General features: G+C 33.0%; 1 pseudogene; it reads right to left on the minus strand.

Moving 5' to 3' along the window:
* Positions 1–3,776: 3,776 nt before the first annotated feature.
* On the minus strand, positions 3,777–17,202 carry LOC131074432 (putative leucine-rich repeat receptor-like serine/threonine-protein kinase At2g14440; annotated as a pseudogene).
* Between the last annotated feature and the right edge of the window lie 6,283 nt (positions 17,203–23,485).

Here is a 23,485-nt window from a genome sequence, read left to right on the forward strand (position 1 = left end):
GGAACCACTAGGATCCAATTTTCCACTTTACACCATGCTTGTTAGCCATCTTGTATGGAATATGCTTAGTGGTCTTATTCGATGCCTTAGCTTGACCATTATATTAAGGATAATAAGGGGTAGAGAATCAGTGTTAGATGTGAAACTTCTCTAGGAACTGCTTCACCTCTTTATCTTAAATGAATTAATGTTATCAAAATAAAGGGTAGAAGGAAATCAAAGATGAGAAATTATGTTGTTTAGAAGAAAGCTACAAGTTTCTTTAGTGAATATGGATCTCAATAGAATAGCTTCAACCCACTTCATAAAGTAATCAATAGATGTTATGATAAAGGTATGCCCTTTAGAAGAACATGGAGATATCTTTCAAATAATATCAAGTCCCCAAGTTTGAAATGACCATGAAGAAATTCGAGTTCAGAGTTCTTGTGGAGGAGCTAGAATAAGAGTGCTATGTTGTTGACATTGAGGACACTTCTTGACAATGGAAAAGGAATCTCGTTCTATCATTTGGCAACAGTATCCCATATGAATCAATTTGTGAACCTGAGATTTACTACCAAAATGTCCACCCCTAGAGCCTAAATGAGCTTCTTGAAGGGTGAGGGGTATCTCAGTCTTTGTAAGACATTGAAGAAGAAGATAATTATATGACCTTCGTTAAAGCATATTAGATAAGATAATATAGTAGGCTAAAAGTTTTTGAAGCCAAACATGAGTATTTTTACTATCATCATTGAAGAAACTTGTCGACTTTAGATTTTTAAAGATATGGGAAATCCATTACCTTGAGTATATGTGAGCACACATAAAGATATCAAGTTTAGGTTGGTAAAAGATAGTAGGAGAGCATTACTCTTTTTTAATCTCCCAATTGTTAAATGCATTCAATCTTACCATAGCTAGATCTCGATAGACATGGGAAGTTCTAAAACACATTTCATCTATTGAAGCTAGTTTTAAATCTAATACAAAGTACTAATGACCTTTAAAATTTAGCCTTTAATCATTTTTTACAAGTAGATAAATCCTTCATGTCGTCCTCACAACCATTTTAGGACTTGCAAGAGCTCTTTAAACCTCTTCAAATTTTAAATTTTTTAATTTTCCTTTTAACTTTTTTTTCTTAAAATGAATGTCAAGTTTTCTTGTGGTTCTCGTAACCATGTCAAGCTTCGACAAGGTTATTAGAACCTTGTTGGGCTCAAGTGAAATTTTCTAATTTCTTCCAATTTCTACAAGTAATTTTTATTTTGAAAACAAATATTATTTTTGGAGTCTTTTGGATCATTTACAACCTTAATTAAAACTTTAAAACTCAATACCCATGACCCCGTAGAAATTTAAAATTTTTGTAACTCTCAATGGAAGACTTGGTTTTAAGTGTGTGCTAGGATTAGGTGGAAAAAGGAATCACATATTATTTTTTGTGGTTCTGTCTCTTTCTGTTTTTGCTAGTTTTTTAGTTCTTTTGCCGGTGTTTTGGTTGTCCATTTGGGTTTTTCTTGTGTTGTAGTAGGGGGTTTCTTTTTTGGTGGTTGTGCATCTCTCACACACTCTTGGTGTCACCTTGCGGATATGTAACAGTACAGACCTATCCCGGTTTTATTAATCAAAATTGATAACTTGGTTTTTAAATAAAACTTAACCAAATGACGTATAACAACCCCAGAGAATAACCCATTATTTGTTTTTTCTCCATGTATCCAAAACTTATATAAATTTGAAGTTTAAAATCTCCAAAATGCTATTGTATTTTGCAACTGAAACTTTGCCTAAATGTCTTTGGCACTCTCGTAAAGCCATTTTATTCTAGCTAAAATGATTCTTTGAATCTAACTATTTTTGTTTGATACGTTCAAAATGAATGGACAAATATGCACCGCTGACCTTGCATGACAACATAGGCAAACAAATGCTTTGAATCAGGCAAATAATGCGTCTCTTACAGTAGCTAAATATGCTTTGCACAATTGGATTATTACGAGGGGTTTGGTACTATGACTATTACCAATGTTGACACAAAGTTTAAAATTAGGGTTACTTAAATATGAAGATAACAATTGTGAAGACATCCTCATAATTGTTATATAGCACTTTTCTTATTACAATTCTGTATGGCGTTCAATATTTTCGACAGCAACTTTGCACAACTAGGGAATTTTTTTGGGTAGTGCTAGAGAGGCTAACGATGCAACCACATTCATACAATCATTAACACACAGTGCAAGTTTGTAACACAATACAATTTTTCAACAAGCATAGAAATTATAGATGCATAGTTTGAACCCTTTGAAACCATTCTGAAACCCAACCATAACAATGCTTAGGCATTCATCGCAATATTTTTTTAATAGTTTAACTAATATGTCATCAATACACAATAAATTGGAATATAACATTAATCTCTTTACGCCAGAAAATTTAATGAATGACATCAAAACTCAATTCTAACCTTCAAAGTAGACTATATTTTAGACTAAAAACCAATTGATAGAATAAAGATTGATAAAGTTGTCTAAATATAATATTTAATTGTTTATATATTGCTCTACATTATATATTTTTTAATATATAGTAATGTTTAAATTAGATCAAACGATTCAAAAATATTATTAGCTACATGTTTACATACTTCTGAAAAATAAATCTAATCTTTTTGAAACTAATATCTATCATATTTTTTTAGATAGATTTATTTAAGATATATATGATAGTGATATCTATTTATCTATCTATACAAACTATTTAATTTATTACATACACACATGTACACATCAATTGGTTAATAGAATAGAGTAACATTATTTACTTAGATATAGAAATATAAATATAAAGCCAGACATATGATAGATAAGAATTTGATGTCTTTTAAATGCATTTAGGATATTTTAATGGTAAAGTTTGAATATACATGCCATTCCCTATTTAGTTTTGTATCTATTTTGAGGAAAGTGCTTTGAAACATAGATACGTTGATATGGTGTAATCTTGATGTCTTTATAATGCATTTAGAATATTTTAAGAGTAAAATTTGAATACATATGCCATTCACTATTTAGTTTTGTATCTATTTCGAGGAGAGTGCTTTGAAACATAGATATGTTGATGTGGCATAATTTTGTGCAAAGTTGGATCCCTTGCTTTATGTTATTTATCTACCTTATTACACATCTTTTTATACACCAATTACTTTCTCTTTCATATTTGAGAAATCCTTATACATTCATTCCATTCACTCGTTTATTACTTCTATGTTGGTACACATTTTCATACACATCCACAATGATCTAATTAAAAAGAATCACATCTATATATTGAACTATAAGTGATATTATATGTAATTGAAATTTTACTCTAAAAACACTCTACATAATATGATTTGTTTCAAAAGTCAAATATAAGAAAAACACCTAATTTATACTAAAATATTAAAAAGATTAATAATTCTCTTATTTTTTGTCAATCAAAATTTGCCTTTAATCATTAAACTCCATATTATTTAAAAAAAAAAACTATTAAAAAATAAATCTCTATTGATGCTTTATAAACGCTACACGGAAAGCCAGGTGAATAGAAATAGAATGTATAAAATGCAGGCCTTCTTTTAAATCGCATTCAATTATGCTGAAATTTTAACAGTCATTTTAGGAAAGAGATATTGAAAACAAGAAGAGTAAGTTTGTCGCTGTCAATAGGAGCTAAGCATAATATATAAAATAGTTTATACATGATTCATAATGCCTTCTCTGTTATATGTATCCATAATATCATAACTACCTCGCTGTGGGCATGTCAGATTCATGGAATGTGCTAGCAGAAATGTGGTCATATTGAGTGCTATCATGAAACTCAAGTGCCACTGCTTCCTCCAAGTCTTTTACCACCATTCTCATCGTCGGTCTATCTATTGATTTTGGTGCCACACATGCGTATGCCACCTCTGCAGCTTTCCAAGCACTTGATAATTTATAGCGGCCTCACAAAGAAGAGTCAATAAGCTCCTCTACCTTACCGCATGAGAGTAGCTCTCTTGCCTGTAAACACACCCAATTAGGGCATAAAATAAATATTGCAAAAGATTATTTCTAACTCTTGACAAATTCAGTAAATTACCAAGGCCACAATATTTTCCCTTGGCGGAGTTCCAGAAATTATCTCCAGTAAAACCACTCCAAAACTATATACATCGCTCTTTTCAGTTAGCGAGGACGTCCCAAAGTATGTGCATTAACTTTTCTAAATTCAGATGTAGTGCTATCAATCTCAAATTTTTTGGATGGTAGCATTTGGTTTAGAGATAGAAAGAATGTAACGGTAAAAATGAATTCAGATAATTTCAAACATTTGTGTCAGCGATGAAGGAAATACTCAGGATCAAGATAACCGAGGGTCCCTTTGACAGATGTTGAAGCATGGGTTTGGGAGTTGTCCAAAAGCTTGGCTAGACCAAAGTCAGCTACCTTTGCATTCATTCTTCCATCCAAAAGTATATTAGTGCACTTTATATCTCAGTGTATGATTGGCGGATTACAACCTTGATGCAAGTATAGCAAACCTGAAATAACATAAAAAATGTACCATTAGAAAAATAAACTCCAATTAAAGTAAAACAGTGACATTATGTCATACAAGTTAACTATTGTATAGCGATAAATAAATACAAATCAAATAATTTTATCAATTAAATTACCCTCTGCTGCTTGGAATGCAATGCTGAGCCTGGTATTCCATTCAAGTGGTTTCTCCACTTTATTTTTTCCTGTCATTAGGCATTTAATCATCTTAACGACGTTGGGATGCATTCTGTTTTAACGTTATCTATTGTGAAGTTGAATATGGTATTACCATATAGATGATCCTTCAACGTTCCACAGTGCATATATTCATATACCAGCGCTCCAAATGGCAGTTTTGAATAACCAATAAGATTGACAAGATTCTTGTGATATAACCTGCAAAGCAGAGTTACCTGGAATCAAGAAGAGTACAAACAAAATATGTTAATATGGAATAAGAAATAAACAAAATTCTGTATTTAATGATGGATTTAAGAATTGAGGAGGGACAGCAAACCTCAATTTCAAATTCTTGTTGACCTTGATTGGAAGTGCTTGAAAGTATTTTGACTGCGACATCATACCCAGAAAGTGTACCAAAGAATACCGAGCCAAAGCCTCCCTTGCCAATTAATGTAGAATAATTATTTGTGGCAGCTTTAATTTCTTCCTCTGTATATTCTACTGCCAATCTATGATACTCCTTTGCATGACCTTCATCTAGTAGAATGGTGTCAGATATGAACCTTCCTCAGTTCGTTTAAGCAGGAAAACTTGATTCGCAAAATTTGATAGGAAAAAATTATGCACAATTGAATCTACAACAAATGATACATTTATAGCTTGTAGAAATCTGATGATATTAATACCTCCTTTGATTATGGGACGAAATTAATAAAATAATACCTCCATATGTTTCTCGAGGTGGCATAATTGGACGATCTGTTATGTGAGCTTCTTGTCTACGAATGTGTTTCCATAGAAAAGTTGAGAAAACGACTATTATTAACGATGCACCAATCAAACATCCCACAATCCAACTTTTTATTTTGTGGGTTTTGTCGCCCACCGAGAGATTACTTTGAGGGGTAACTCTACAGTGAGAAATAAGTATTAATGATTAAAATTAATTTTATTTATTAAATCTGCGCGTTATGTTCGATGCGAAAATGATGCAACTTGAAATCTACATAAAATAAGACATGCAAAATAAGCAAAATCCTCTATTCGACTCACCGAAGGTCTAATCCAGGCTTAGTTAACTCTGGTGTCAAAGTTCCATCCAATTCGTTGTTCTGCAAATATCTGTAGAATACTGGAAGTACTTAGTAAAGTTCGACTTTTGCTAGCAAAATTTTGTTTTTGCCCAGAGACTAACTTCTACTAATCTTAAAAGATAAGAACAGTTAGGGTGAGCATACAATTGATTTAGCATGCGAAGCTTCGCTAATGACTTTGGGATTCTTCCGGTAAGTTGATTATTTTGCAATTGCCTTTCAACATAACAAAAAATAACTAAACATTACCATAAAGATTGATTATTTTGTAATTACCTTTCAACAGAATATATGAATGTTTACTAAGTAATACGGAGTCAGATTTCTTACAATGTTGTAAGATTCTTCAAAGAACTGAGGTTTGGTATAGAACCTGACAAATTATTGCTTCCTAGCAGCTGACATGGAAACCGTAAATTTAATCACTGCTATTTCATCTCTCATGCCTATTTCTTATAAGAAGCCTGTTACAACTGCAAACGAGATGAATGCCTTACGTTCTAATAGTTAGAAATAAGTGCAGATTAAAGAAATTTTACCAACTGAGTCAATGCTGCTAAGCTTGCTATACTTGGAGGGATGTGACCACAGAGACCAAAGTTTGTTAAATTACTGCAATAAGTTCAAATCATACATATCAGAGGCTTTTACTCTAAAATATTTACTAACCAAAAGAAGCCCTATTTTCAGTGTTTTAAGGAAAGAAATTACAGGATAATCACTCTTGATGGTTTCTCCTCGTTGCAAACAATACCCGTACATGCATAACCTGAGGGCAAACATGGATCTCCTCCGAACCAATCGTCTGGAACATTAATTGAATTCGCTATTTTCCTGATAGCCATTTCTGTATCATCAACATATTAGAACTTGGCAACATATTAGTGAGTTCAATTAGAGAAATAAAGATAACTTACCATCTGCGAGGTGTGTCATATTCTGTATGTCCATGATCTGATATACTTCTGCCGCATTTATAGAAGGTCTTGTGTATGATCCTTCCCCAGGATGTAATGTTATGTTTACATTTTCAATTGCCCCAAATTCTAAATTCTTCTGTACAACCAGGCATTGCAGAAATGAAGTGAATTGTAGCCAGTCTGTTATTCGATATTCATTAATGAAGACTTGGAACCTGTCGCTCAGTGACAGGTTTGTTTCCTTTATGTTGCAAAAATAAAGTGCAAAATAATAAGAGCCGCCCTCATAGATAGAGGGAAGTGGCAGAGTTAGGCTGAGGTTGCCCTCTGTTGGAAGTGGAAACACTCTGAGAGGGGGGGGGTGAATCAGAGTGTGACAAATTTTAACAAGATATACTTTTATGAACCTGACAATTTTAATTCACAGTATGCACAGATGACTGAGACTTAACACCTTGATGAAATACATTAATGAAGCATGAAATATACCATATAACCAACTAAAACACTTGATTCAGACTTTTAAAAAGATGGTATTAAATCTTTTACACAAACTTGAAACATCTAAATGAGTACTTCAAATATTGCATTACATAAACCCAACAAAAACAGAGTATGAAATAAAGAGAGCTAAAATATGATGTATCAGAGCATAAACTAGTAAAACAGAATGAAACAAGACAATGCACATAACACCATAGTTTTCATGAGTGGAAAACCCTCTTGGGGTAGAAAAACCACTCGGAAGATCCCTTATATTAATTCAAAAGGAGCACCAACTCAGTTCACAAGTTTTAGAAACCACAAGGCCTCAAGGAGCACCAACCCCTCTTCTTATCAATAAATATTTCAACTCGAGCTACAGCCACTGGTGATTTTATGCATGCACTTTAAATCTTGCAGTCACAAAACCATCAGGGATTGAAGCGAGAATATTTTACCAGTCTGTACAGATGAAAAAATTTTGCAACAATATTCTTCAAGGATGAAATCAACACTATCAGAGGGAAAAAAAATTCAATCTCTGAACAATATAGTTTCAAACAATAAAGCCTCATGTACTCTGCAACAAAAACAGAGTATTGATTCTCAAGAAACCCTCGACTAGGTAAACTACAACACTTTCTTCTTTTTAACAAATGCTATCACTTTATTCATACTCTTCTCGCTCTATTTCTCTCCACAAATCTGTTCTGTATAAACTATTTTATACCCAAAAAACAAAAACAAATCTCCATGAGAAACTCTCGAAGTAGAGTTTCCAAACCCACGTTAGGGTTAGACAAAAAACTGTTTTACAATACACAGTTACATCAACTGTTTTTTTTCTTTTTCTTTTTAAATAAATAGCTCTTCTTCAACTAACAGAAGATAAAACAAAAAAAGCTCTTTCATTTTTCATTTCCGAAAAAAAACGGAAAGAACAAAAAAAATTTACCATAACTGATTCGAAAACCACTAGAGAGTAACAAGATTTCTTCATTTCGTTCTTTAATCTGCTCTTGTGAAAAAGACAATAAAGATGTAGATAATACCTGTCATTGATGACCACAAAAACACCTGTAGAAATGCGGCAGCAGAATCCACATAAAAACTTCATATTATTCCAACGAACAGAGTCAAGAATTCTATCAACCGAAAGCTTGCACTGGACTGGTAAACATATCAAAAAACCATGTGCAAACTCAAGGAAACGTTCCGCATTCACAGCATAAGATACAGTGGTAGCTAGGGTTTGAAGTATGTAGAAAGGAATGTGAACATAACCAAACTTCTCTTTTCCAAGCTTAACCAAGACTAAGCATCCGTAAAAATGAAAAAGGAAACTCATTTGAAATCCATATCACATTGCCCACCACGTGGATCATAATTTCCAAGTGACATAAGCGCTTAGTCAAATAACATACGCATTCACCTTTTACTGCCATGCAACCACTCATAATGCCAGATAGGAGTCAAACTTAACCATGATAAAGATTAGCCACGATGTACACTTTTTGGCATCAAGGTCAAAACGGGGTCAACAAACTCCCCCTTTGTCCTTGATGACAAAAACCATACCAACAATGACCTAAACAGAATAGGCAATCTGGAAAACTGTAATCATCAAATATATATCATAGAAAGATCAAGTGTCAAGCAAAAAAATGACACAATATGCTGCCCATAAGACCTGTTAATAAGAGAATGTCACAGTAATATGTCACGTTATAGCCACTGCCAAAGAAAAATATTAAGATATGATGGTTTGACTATCAAGAACCAAAAACAGTCTGTCAAGAATACCAATATCAATCTGCCAAGATATGTCACTGAAGTATTAAGCTTATGTCCAAAAGAAAGTGCCAAAACCTGAAGATACCAGAACCTGTGATGCAATGATACCAAAAACCAAAAACTGTAGATACCAAAACCTGTTAGATACCAAAACCTGTGATGCAATGATAACCTGTATAGCATCAATCCCAAAATCGTGCTAAGCAAACAATTGTCCCAAAATCTGAGCTGAATACAAAAACTGTAACATCAAAACTGTAACATCAAAAACCTGTATAGCCTCAATCCCAAAACCAAAATCTGACCAAAATCTGAGCTGAGCAAACACTGAGCAAACAATTGTATATAGTACCAGATGACAGAGCAAACAATTGTATAGAGTAATTGTATAGAGTACCAGTTGACAATTTTCTCCCCCTTTTTTGTCTCAAGGACAAAGGAACAGAACAACACAGTGCTGCTCAGAAGAGAGCTATGCTCCCCCTTAATATGTGTAGGAACTAAGAAGAGAAGACTGAGAGAATACTCCCAACCTATCGCGAAGCCTCTCAAATGTGTCTTTAGATAAAGCTTTTGTAAATATATCAGCAACTTGAGCTTGTGAAGGAACAAACACTAATTGAAACTCATTAGCCAACACCTGATCTCGTAAAAAATGGAGTTTAATGGCAACATGTTTAGTGCGAGAATGCATAATAGGATTTTTTGAAAGATCAATTGCACTAGTATTGTCACAATAGATTGAAATGGGCTTAATAGTAGAAATGCCCATATCAGTAATTTGATGAGACATCCATATCAGTTGTGTGCAACATGCAGTGGCTGCTATATATTCTGACTCTGCGGTGGACAGAGTGACACAATCTTGCTTTTTACTGTGCCAAGCAACAAGACAATCACCAAGAAAGAAGGCAGCTCCACTGGTGCTTTTACGATCATCTAGACAACCGGCCCAATCAGAATCAGTGAAGCCAACAAGAGTGAAGTCATTATTATGGGGATACCAAAGACCATAATCTAGTGTGCCTTGAACATATCTAAAGATTCGTTTTACAGCATTCAAATGAGATTGTTTAGGTGCAGATTGAAAGGGAGAGACTAGACATACTGCAAACATTAAATCTGGTCGGGATGCAGTTAAATATAATAGACTTCCTATCATTGACCTGTACTCAGATTGATTTATTGCAGGTGAGTCATTAGATTTGGTCAATTTACAGCCTGTTTCCATTGGAGTGCTGACTGGTTTACAATCTGCCATATTAAATTTTCTAATCATCTCTTTGGCATATTTGGTTTGTGACAAGAAGATACCTTGCTGAAGTTGTAACACTTGAAGACCAAGAAAGAAATTCAGTTCCCCAAACATAGACATTTCAAACTCAGATTCCATGATTTTAGAGAACTTTTTGGATAAAGAGTCATTATTACAGCCAAAAATGATATCATCTACATATATCACAACCACTAGGACATCATTACCTTCAAGTTTAACATATAAGTTGCTATCTACAACACCTCTAGTGAATCCATTTGCTCTAAGATGATTATCCAGTCTAGAGTACCAAGCTCTTGGAGCCTGTTTAAGGCCATAGAGTGCTCTCTTTAATCTGTATACACAATCAGATTTTTCTGCAACTTCAAAACCTTCCGGCTGTTCCATATAAACTTCTTCATCAAGATAACCATTCAGAAAGGCAGTTTTGACATCCATCTGATAAACTTTAAATTTTTTATAGCAAGAGTATGCAAGAAAAATTCTGATTGATTCTAATCTAGCTACTGGTGCGAATGTTTCTCCAAAATCTATTCCTTCCTGCTGAGCATAACCTTTACAAACAAAACGAGCTTTATTTCTAACAACCTTCCCAGATTCATCAAGCTTATTTCTAAAGATCCATTTGCCTCCTATCACATTCTTATCATCTGGCCTAGGTACTAATTCCCAAGTTTGGTTTTTCTCTATTTGACTGATTTCATCTTTCATTGCATTTAACCAACATTCATCAGATAAAGCATCAGAAACATTTTTGGGTTTGAAATCAGTTACCAAACAAAAATGTTCAGCCAGTTGAGCTTGTTCAGTTGTTTTTGCCCTTCTTCTAGTCAAAATACCTGCATCTATATTGCCAATAACTTGACTTTGAGGATGTCTCTTTGTTATAATTTTTGAGGGTGTATAATGGAGAATACCTGTCTCTGCATTTGAATTCTCTGTATTTTCTTCATCAGAACTTGATGAACATATTTCATTTTTCTTTTCTGTTTCTGCAGGTTTAGGAACTTGATCAACCTTTGTTAAAGTAATTTCCTCTTCCTCAATATCCTGCAAATCATTACTTAACAAAAATTGTTCATCAAACCTTACATTTATTGTTTCAACAATTTTATTCAGTCTATTATTGAAACATCTATAGGCTTTGCTATGAGTAGAGTATCCAAGAAAGATACCCTCATCAGTTTTAGCCTCAAAATTTCCTAGATTTTCTTCATCTCTTTTTAGATAACATTTGGCACCAAAAATTTTGAAATATTTGATAGAAGCAGCTTTTCCATACCAAAGTTCATAAGGAGTAAAGGTAGATTTTACCCTGATTTGTACACGATTCAAAATGTAAACAGCTGTGTGTACAGCTTCTTTCCAATACCTGTCTGGTAGATTTGCCTCATTAAGCATTGTGCGAGCCATTTCTTTGACTGTTCTATTTTTTCTCTCAACTACTCCATTCTGTTGAGGTGTACGAGTAGCAGCATATTGTCTCTTAATACCATGTCTTTCACAGTAATCAATGAATTCTTATGAAGTGAATTCACCACCCTTGTCTGATCTTAAGCATTTCAATTTTAGATCAGATTCTCGTTCAACCATTTTTCTGAAAATCTTAAATCTATCAAATGCTTCGGATTTGTGTTTAAGGAAAGTGACCCATACCATTCTGGTATAGTCATCAACAAAAAGCATAAAATATTTTTCACCATTTATTGACTGTGTCCTTGTAGGACCACATAAGTCTGTGTGTACAAGCTGTAATGGTCTAGTAGAAGAATGTTCTTTAGATTTGAAAGACACTTTTGTTTGCTTTCCTTTCAAACATGCTTTACAAACTGAATTGAATGGTTTATTCAAAATAGGCAAACCTCTAACATTCTGATTTTTACTGATTCTAACCAGATTGTCAAAATTTATATGTCCTAGGCATTTATGCCATAACCAATTTTCTTCAATTTGACCCATAAGACAAATGCCTTCATTATTCTCATAGTCAGTGGAATCAAGCAGACTGTAGACATTGCCAATTGTTCTCAAACCAACAGCAACAGTTTTACCAGATTTATTTTTGATAGTACAATCTTGAGAGCTAAAAAATACACTGTAACCACTATCACAAATTTGACTGACACTCAATAAATTGTGCTTTAACCCTTCAACAAAGTACACATCATGTATAGGAGTATCATCATTTAGCAGTAATGTACCTTTACCTCGTACATAGGCTCCTGAATTATCCCCAAAGCGTACAAAGCCACCATTAAAGTCTTCAAGATGCAGAAATTTATTTCTATCTCCTGTCATATGGTGTGAACAGCCACTGTCCAACACCCATAAAGATTTCTTATTTGAGAAAAGTGCAGTTTGCACTATCATTGATTGCTCAATACCAGATACAAACTTAGGTTTCCATATTTTATTAGGACTTGCCTTTGTTTTGCACTGTATAGTAGTATGCCCAAAAGTGTTACACTTATTACACTTTACTGTGTTTGGAAAGTCATATCCTTGATTGTAACCAAACATAGGAGATCTTTGTTGCAGAAATCTGCAAGTATTAACCTTATGACCAAACCTATTGGAATAGAAACAGTATCCATGAAAGAAGCCAAACCTAAAAGGTTTTGTTCTGTTATAAGTCTGAAATGATTTTCTAGTTGCAGGCTTAGTGTTCTGTCTTGATGACTCAGCTTTATCAAACCCTAAACTAGCCAAATCTTTATGCAACTTTTGCTTGCTCAAGATATCATTTAGATGTATTGTACTTTCATACTGTTCAATTTGTTTTTGAAGTTTTGTGGACTGTTGTTCTAATGTTTCAATTTTCTTTTCTCTTTCTTCAAGAAGGGACTTCAAGTTTGAAGTCACTAAATTTGCATCAATCAACTTGACTTGTAAAATCTTATTTGAATTTCCATGTGAAGCTACAAGTTTCTTTGACCTCTTTATTTCTTTTAAAGCACAAAGCAATTCTCCTTCAAGATCAATTTCTCCTTGATCTAGATCTTCAAATTCATTTTTTGTTTTGCTAGTTACATCTTCTAATTCTTCCATAAATAGAGTTTCATCACCTTCACAAGGTGAATCATCTGATTCATTTCCAGAGTCTTCTTTAGTAAAAAGACTCTTGTTTTTCTTGAAGGTATTAAACCTCCTTTTAGGATTCCATATTTTCTTTTTGTAGAATTTTTCTGGTTTTTCCTCTTCACTGTTTTGATCACTTAGAGGACATTGAGCAGCAAAGTGTCCAGCTTTGCCACAATTAAAGCACTTAAAAGGTAATTTGCCCTTATATTTCTTTTTTAGTTTTCTAACAAAAAGGGCTTCTATAGCATCTGAAAGTTCAGATTCACTATCAAGTTCTTCTTTCTTTTCTACTTTAAAAGCTGTTTCTTTTGAAGAAGAAGGATTATTACCTATCCTCATCTCATAGGCAGTAAGAATGCTTTGAAGGTTATCAAGTGTCATGGTAGAAAAATTTTTCTTTTCTTCTAAGGTTGAAACCTTAGTTTCAAACTTGGGTAACAAGGTTCTAATCACTTTATTGACAACTCCTTTTCTTCAACCTCTTCACCAAGACCCTTTCTCGAATTTACTATTTCATCAACTCTACGAAAATAGCTTGCTACTGTTTCATCTTCTTTCATTCTTAAAGATTCAAACTGATTTTTGAGTGTAAGGATTTTAGACTCCTTAACCTTAGCATCCCCTTGATAAATGGTTTCAAGTTTTTTCCAAATATCATAAACAGAAGAACAATGCATGACTTTAACAAAAACATCTTTAGTGAGACCACATAAGAGAGCATGCTTAGCTTTGGCATTTAACTCATACTTGGTTTTGCCATCAGGATCAGTAGGAATAATGGAAGGAACTGTATATTTTGTGGTCACAATATTCCACACATTAAGATCAACTGAAATGAGATAAGTTTCCATCCTAATCTTCCATAACACATAATCAGTTCCATCAAAAAGAGGAGCTCTTGAAAGTGAAGCACCTTCTTGAGTTTGAGCCATAAAAAAAACTTCCAAGTGACCAAGAACAATCCCTAGGACAGACCTATATGAGGGACCCTATGCTCTGATACCACTTGTTGGAAGTGGAAACACTCTGAGAGGGGGGGGGGTGAATCAGAGTGTGACAAATTTTAACAAGATATACTTTTATGAACCTGACAATTTTAATTCACAGTATGCACAGATGACTGAGACTTAACACCTTGATGAAATACATTAATGAAGCATGAAATATACCATATAACCAACTAAAACACTTGATTCAGACTTTTAAAAAGATGGTATTAAATCTTTTACACAAACTTGAAACATCTAAATGAGTACTTCAAATATTGCATTACATAAACCCAACAAAAACAGAGTATGAAATAAAGAGAGCTAAAATATGATGTATCAGAGCATAAACTAGTAAAACATAATGAAACAAGACAATGCACATAACACCATAGTTTTCATGAGTGGAAAACCCTCTTGGGGTAGAAAAACCACTCGGAAGATCCCTTATATTAATTCAAAAGGAGCACCAACTCAGTTCACAAGTTTTAGAAACCACAAGGCCTCAAGGAGAACCAACCCCTCTTCTTATCAATAAATATTTCAACTCGAGCTATAGCCACTGGTGATTTTATGCATGCACTTTAAATCTTGCAGTCACAAAACCATCAGGGATTGAAGCGAGAATATTTTACCAGTCTGTACAGATGAAAAAATTTTGCAACAATATTCTTCAAGGATGAAATCAACACTATCAGAGGGAAAAAAAATTCAATCTCTGAACAATATAGTTTCAAACAATAAAGCCTCATGTACTCTGCAACAAAAACAGAGTATTGATTCTCAAGAAACCCTCGACTAGGTAAACTACAGCACTTTCTTCTTTTTAACAAATGCTATCACTTTATTCATACTCTTCTCGCTCTATTTCTCTCCACAAATCTGTTCTGTATAAACTGTTTTATACCCAAAAAACAAAAACAAATCTCCATGAGAAACTCTCGAAGTAGAGTTTCCAAACCCATGTTAGGGTTAGACAAAAAACTGTTTTACAATACACAGTTACATCAACTGTTTTTTTTCTTTTTCTTTTTAAATAAACAGCTCTTCTTCAACTAACAGAAGATAAAACAAAAAAAGCTCTTTCATTTTTCATTTCCGAAAAAAAACGGAAAGAACAAAAAAAATTTACCATAACTGATTCGAAAACCACCAAAGAGTAACAAGATTTCTTTATTTCGTTCTTTAATCTGCTCTTGTGAAAAAGACAATAAAGATGTAGATAATACCTGTCATTGATGACCACAAAAACACCTGTAGAAATGCGGCAGCAGAATCCACATAAAAACTTCATATTATTCCAACGAACAGAGTCAAGAATTCTATCAACCGAAAGCTTGCACTGGACTGGTAAACATATCAAAAAACCATGTGCAAACTCAAGGAAACGTTCCGCATTCACAGCATAAGATACAGTGGTAGCTAGGGTTTGAAGTATGTAGAAAGGAATGTGAACATAACCAAACTTCTCTTTTCCAAGCTTAACCAAGACTAAGCATCCGTAAAAATGAAAAAGGAAACTCATTTGAAATCCATATCACATTGCCCACCACGTGGATCATAATTTCCAAGTGACATAAGCGCTTAGTCAAATAACATACGCATTCACCTTTTACTGCCACGCAACCACTCATAATGCCAGATAGGAGTCAAACTTAACCATGATAAAGATTAGCCACGATGTACACTTTTTGGCATCAAGGTCAAAACGGGGTCAACACCCTCTTCTTGCGTTGTAAAGGCCGACTGTAATACAGCTACAGGTGGTTGGTTCGCCAAGCCCTTCCCGAAATTCTCGTCCTCTATGTTGATATTATCAAAGGTCGATGATGAAAATGAGACCCAGATGCGATCAAATTCATCCTGTGGGTACCTACAATTGTAAAAACAGAGTCATAAAATATTCAGAATAGATAATTAATAGGTCAATTATTCAATTCTTTAGCTGAAGAGAGTGGCATCATATGTAATTAATCCGAGCTAGCCTCTCGCAAAATCAGGAAAAATCACAAGAAAACAAAAGTCAGTGATAATTAAACTTGCCTTATATAATTGCCACTGCCAAAAACTTTTCTACTGAGCATAACTAACGCGTTGTTGTGGAAGTCAGTTGAATTATACAACGAACGTTTCAGCGGCCTCAACTCGATCGTAGAAATGAAAACATAGTTTGTCTTCTCTGTTTGTGAATTTCGAGCTAGGCATAAACTTAGACTGTTGCTTTTAGCGACTAAGATAATTTCGCGACCCAGTAACGCATTACCTTGCAAATCCGTTAGGTTCACTACAGTCCACTTGACTCCATTTACAAATATATCAAAGACACCAGCTAAAGGAATACCAGTTTCGAATGCTCCATTATAGAATGTAGCTCTGACCAAGTAAAGCGTAGTAGGCTTTACTGGGATTAGATAGCAATATTTATTCGCTGTCAAATTTGTAAAATAGGCAAATGTCTTATACGGAAGATAAAATGTCGGTGAATCATTCATGAAGGAAGCGTTCCGACTTCTGGTGAAAGGGATATCTGAAATCCACAGTATACCTTCATCGTCGGTTCGATTTGTGGAAGCGCCACAGTTGATGGTTAGAAAGCCTGCGCAGAAATCAAAATCAGCAGAATTAGACTGTGAAAACTAAGATCTTATTTTTAATCACGGTAAAATTAGGGGAAATAAGTTAGAACTTACCATCTGGGTTCGACTGTGTACAGCAAATGAATAAGAGGATGAAACTCGTGATAACTAACAATGTTAAACTTGTGGACTTCATGATGATCCGTGGCAACCGCGAGAAATGCGAACACAAGGCACAGCTGGAAACCATAGGATATCAAATCATTGGATACTTCTTTAAAACAATTTCTTTATAGCCGAAAAGGTCGGGACGGGAACCATTAATTAGATGTTCACGTTTTTTTGACCAAATTCCAACTTTTTCTCTGCAAATATATATATTTTTTTTAAATACCATTATTTTACTCTTTGATATGTTCGTTCTCTTTTCCTCTTGTTGACTGTGTTTTAGTCAGATACGGAAGCATAGATTACGCAATCAGATTTTGTTTCGCATCTCTTCTCAAATACGGAAGAAAAGATTAAGCGATCAGATTTTTGTTCTGGCTAGACTTCAATCAGAAGAACACGTTTCGAATGCTCCATATACAAATATATCAAAGACGCCAGCTAAAATTTTGTTTTTCGTGATGTTAATAGAAAAGGTTAAATAGAGATAAATTATTAATTCTTTTTTTAGAAGTGATGGTTTTCATTGTATATTTTAAGATTGTGGAAAGCAAATATGAAGTTTTGTAGATTATATATATAGAGTATTTTAAAAAGATGTTATATAATTAGCTAGCATGGTTAGTAAATGTTTTTTATGTTCTTTTTTAATATTCATGTATAGGTGCTTAGCATTCAAGTTTAAAGGATATTGGATTTACATTAATTTAAGAAGTGTAGGATTGTATGGTTTGAGGAGTTTCATATGAGTGAAATTGGTGGAAAATGAGATCCTAGACTAGGAATGTAATCTGAGATCTCAAACTTCCAAGCCATTTCATTAGAGCACGATTTAGGTTCAACTACAGTCCTGAGAGGAGAGGTGAACACTTGGAATTTTGTTCCTTTGCTACAAAGGGTTTGAGATTGTGAAATGTGTGTGAATGAACTAGGTTAAATGATAGCAAACTAACAACATTCAACAATAAAAGGAAAATGCAAAACTAAAAACAATACTAAAGCTCAAATCTAAAAAGAAGAGATAGAGATGAACCTATAGTTGCAATCTAGGCTTGAAAATGTTAGAGAGGATTGGAGGGCACCCCAATTTAAGGGTTTCTAAGTTAACAGTAAGTTCTAGATTTCAAATAGAGAGGTCCTATAGATCTATCTCTCTGAAAATTAGCCAAAAAGTGTTGGACATGGTTGGAGGGTGCCCTAGTCTAGGTGTTCTAGCTAGTTTAAAGTCTAGGATCATTTGTCATTGTCTAATATGCACACCTATAACACTCTCTATAGTTGGATATGAACTTGCACACATGAAAACAAAGGAAACATGTTGTGTTGTATATAGGCTTCCCTAAGTCAAACCCCATGTTGGTTTTCCCACCTCTACTACAATAATGATTGATGAAAACAAAACTTATTGTTAAAAAGTATAGGGGTTGAAGCCATAATAGAAATTCTCAAATTGACAAATGTTACCTTAGATATGGAATCATTGGTTTGAAGGCTTGGAAATAAGCCTTGATATTTCTTCAATGATGTTAATGCATGCCTTCATCATGGAGGAACACATTATGATTGATCATGATTACTAAAACTTAAATGCTTGAATCCTTTATTGTAGACTTGTACTCAATTATACTTGATTTAATTCTCATTGAATGATGAATGATCATTATGAGTTTTAAATGAGAGAGCAGGTTATATTTATATGCAACTTACACCTTCTCGTATTTAATTTTTGGGGAAGGATGACACCAAGGAGCAATTTCTCACCACTTGCAAAGCCGACAATTATGATTCAAAAATTGGGGCCAAATAACTTGGATAGTGGTGTTGGGTGCCCTAGTTTAGGATAAGGATATTAGGTTTCCTAGTTCTAGCAATTTCAGCTAGAATAAAGGTTGTGAGTAGGGGATTGTGCTAAGTTTCCAAAAACAGTCCCAAAATTGGGAACAATCAAACATGAGTTAGGAACAACCACCAAATTAGGTCATAAGTGAGTGTGAAATTGTAAAGAGATGAAATTTATTACACTACATTTACCCCCCACTTTAGCAAGAGTATGAACTTACACTCATACTTGGTAAAGTATGGAGAAGCAAAAGATTCTTTCATCAAGATATCAAAGAGACAAGGAAACACCAAGTTTGACAAGTTAGGAGCTCCCAACACTTAAGATCTTATCAATCTACAATATCAAGATAAAAGACAAGTACAAAGTGAGCAATATGATCAACATAGGCAACACACATGGAGCATGAAAAAACAAATGGTTTCACATCTAGGGCTAGTAGATCTATAGAAAATTACTAAGAGACATATTAAAAAGGTATGATATCTAGGACTAGTAATAATCCTTAGATACCTACTAAGAGCCATATCCACAAGGGAGTCATAAGGACTAGCAAGTTGTTGTATGTTAGGTGACTCATACACAAGTGAAATTCTTACATGAAATTGCAAATTGTGTTATACTATATGAGATTCATGCCAACAGATATTACAAGGCCAAAAAATCTCCTTTATTTGTTGGATAATCTTAATAAAATACTACAAAAAGGGTGTTGCAGTGGCACCAAAAACTCATAGAGTGTGATGAAATTGTACAAACCAATATCGTGGTGTGTGCAAAAAATGAAACACATAAAGGAATGTATGCCCCCACCTTAAAGTGATTGTGTACATCAACCAGGGCCAATTTTTTTAAGGTAGTATACTTTCAAAGACAAGCACATTGTAATATTGGAATGCTCCCAAACGTAGCGAGTTAAGATGATACATCAAATCATACCCCTTTATTTTATTAAAACTATTTACCCATAAAAAAGAAAACTAAATAAAAAATTTACATGTTTTGTAATATCATTTTTATCATTCATAAAGTTATCATTTTTATATTTATTATCCTCACACAAATTTTATCTTAAGAATACATAGCCCACACATATATTAAGATAGAACATGATAGTTTAAATGATGCACCTTTTAATTCATTAATCTTTGCAATTGTATATATGCAAAAATTGCAACACTCTAAAATAGAAATATAATAGTCTAAACCTAATTAGAGTTGCCACATTAAATTCAAAGAATAAATTGAAATAAAAATAATGGATTTCAATTCTTAGACAATTGATTAAAAAAAAAGTTGGCCATGGTACAACTAAACTAAAAATTGCGACTAGTAGACTCATTATTTCTTGGTGCTAATCTTAGTTGTATTTCTACTAAGACTAGAGTGGATTCTCAATTACTAAATATGTGGGACACTAGTGTATAAGGAATGAATTAAGATTCAAGATTCGATAGTGAATGATTTAGGGCCAAAAATTAATGTGAGATAATCTTGGGAGAGTAGTCCTTGAGCTTTAGGGAAAAATAAAATTGTAGTGTCATAAATTGTATAACTAAACAATTTCACACTCTATATGGAACATAATTTAGTTTGGTTTCACCTAGACCATTTTAAGCCCATTTATTATTTATACTACACTATAACTTTATTGTTAAGACAACTTAATCATCATCAAAAGCTAATTGTGAGAATAGGTTAAGGAACCACAATTAAATAGTTTCCTTATAATTTTTAATTTTTATAATTAACTTTGTCTCCTTTCAACTATATATGTAAACTTCTAAGGATGATGCGAATATGGTATCCTTTTATCTGTTTGAAAATATGTAAATGGTCTTAATTAAAATGTAATGCATACATATTTGTAGTCATACATCTCTTCTAATGAGTTTTCCAAAATTTTATAAACTCTTCACATTATAAATAAAAATATGTTCAAATATTGTTTGTTGTGTGTTTTATAATACCAATAGTTTCTCACTTGGTATCATTCTCCATAATTATTATACTAATTTAAATCACTAGCATTAAGGCTTATTGAATCTTGTATGTTACATAACATGTATTAAAGAAATCAAAGGCTTATATTGAATACAAGAGATCAATTAGATTACCTTTCTCTAAGATACACAAAAATATGATTTGATAAATAATGAGGGTACTCATCATATCCCTTGAAGGTATTACTTATAAATACTTCGATGAGAATAAAATATGAGGAGATTAAGAACCAAATCTATTGACTACTCTAGAAAAATCAAGATAATGTAGAGATTAATAGAATGGAATACCCTTTAGTGTTCACACCCATTTAAATATTTAGGTGAATTTCAATATTCTAAAGTTTGAAGAAATTTTGATGTAGATGCTATTAATCATTGGTTTTCAAAAATTTAAAACATATTTTTCTATGAATCACACATTACATGCCGAGAAATAAGATTCTCCCTCCCCAAAGTTGAGTGTCATGTTAAAAAATATGGAAGTCTAAGTTGTTATCTAATGGAAACCTTGCTAGCAAATAATATGATATAGAGATGAATGACAACCCCACATGGATAGACTTTATGGAATACAACAAGGAAGGGTACTTTCCTAATGGTACATATGAGGAAAAATATATATGTAATGGTAACTTCTTTTATAGGAAAAATAATAGTCTATTAAAGAGTACACCAATACATTCCATGCACTACTAACAAATCTAAACAACTAAGATATAGAGAAATAATAGGTCTTAGATTAATATAGTGATCTTTATTAATATATTTAGATTTAGATAGTTTTTATGAATATTAAGACCTTGGAGAATAGCTTCAAATTTGCAACATACATTAACGAAAAATTTAAACAATAAGTAAAGAATTATGATTTCATAAATAACAAATCAAATGGGAAAGGTAGTAGCAAGTATCTGAGAAAGTGGAAAACCAAGAAATTCTCCTCATAGTGATCAACAATGAAGAAGGGTATTGGAAATATATATAAAGTCATAGGTATGCAATGCATTGTTTAGAAGATTTCTTGGTATAGCACTGGAATGATCCTTAAGCTTCTAATGCCCTAATAGTAGGGACACATGAAGTAGACATGAAACTCGACTTGTTACCTATAGAACCATTTGATAAGAAAGATGGTGATCAAATAATTAATGTCAATCCATATGCAATAGTTGTAACTACTAAAATATTATCTTATAAAGATGAGGAATATCTTTTCTATTCATAGGTGTTGGTGAATAGAAAGGGCCTACATTTTATTATTGATAGAAAAAGTCATAAGAATTTTATCTCTATTGATATTGTCTAAAGAATAAACCTATAGAAAATACCTCATCCACAACCATACTGTATGGGATGGGTAATCGAGGGGTGAAATATTCAAGTAAGTAGGTAATTTATTTTACTCTATTTTATTAGACCATTCAAAGTTGCATTAATATGTGATGTGACACCTTTAGAAGTGTGATATATTATTAGGGAAACTATACATATGCAAGTGTCATGGTGTTTATAATTCCAAATCATGTAGCATCATTGTCAAGCTAGGAAAACAAAAATAATGCATACATAAGATACGTCTTATAAAATCTATATGCTTGGTTAGTGAGAAATTGATGGTAATATAAAACACACTACAAACAATACACAAGCAAGTTTCTATGCTGAATGTGAAGAGTTTATACAACATTGGAAAAATCACTAGAGAGATGTAAGTCTCAAACTATATCAGTTGGCTTCAAATTGATTTAATAAATACGTTTCCAAATAAATTGATTAGCCATCACATTTGTGTCCTCCTTGTAAGCTGAAATTAATAAGTGGGTGGGGATTAAGTTACTTTCTAAAAAATAAAAATTATAAGAAAACTATATAATATTATGTCCCAAGACAATGAATTCATATCTTCTATTTTTGTGCACACACTTAGGGACCAAGCTCTATTATTGTATGAAAGGAAGAAATTCTACACAATATACTTTCTCACACAAGTCTATGAAGGAAGAATGTATAAAATTAAAAACTGATTGCATAGTTGCAAAAATAAAAACCACAAAAACATATGACTATTAAGTGATGATTTGCATGAGGAAAAAAAAATTAAGATAAAAATTTCACACTCCAAGATAAACCAATTGTATTATTTAGTGAAAACTAGGTTATGATACATCCTATAGTCTATAACTACATAAGGGCATCACTAGCATTGAACTTTTGGAGGAAATTCAACAACATGACAATACATGTAAAATTAAAACCATATAGAGCTTTAGCCCAAGCACCTAATTCATAGAATATACAATACAATTAGACACCAGATGAAAGACCAATATCATGAGTAAATCAGCCTTAAATGTGGCATTCAAAATTTGTCAAATTTGAACACCTCATGTCCACAAAGTGTTTATCGTGCACAAAGTAGTAAATTCCTCATAGTAGTAAAGAGCAATCATAAATACGATGCTTTATTTTTGATTCCATAATTTCCAATCAAATATGATCTTATGAATTTTCATAATATT

This window comes from Cryptomeria japonica, chromosome 3 (genome assembly GCF_030272615.1).
Source record: "Cryptomeria japonica chromosome 3, Sugi_1.0, whole genome shotgun sequence".
In the NCBI taxonomy this organism is placed as follows: Eukaryota; Viridiplantae; Streptophyta; class Pinopsida; order Cupressales; family Cupressaceae; genus Cryptomeria; species Cryptomeria japonica.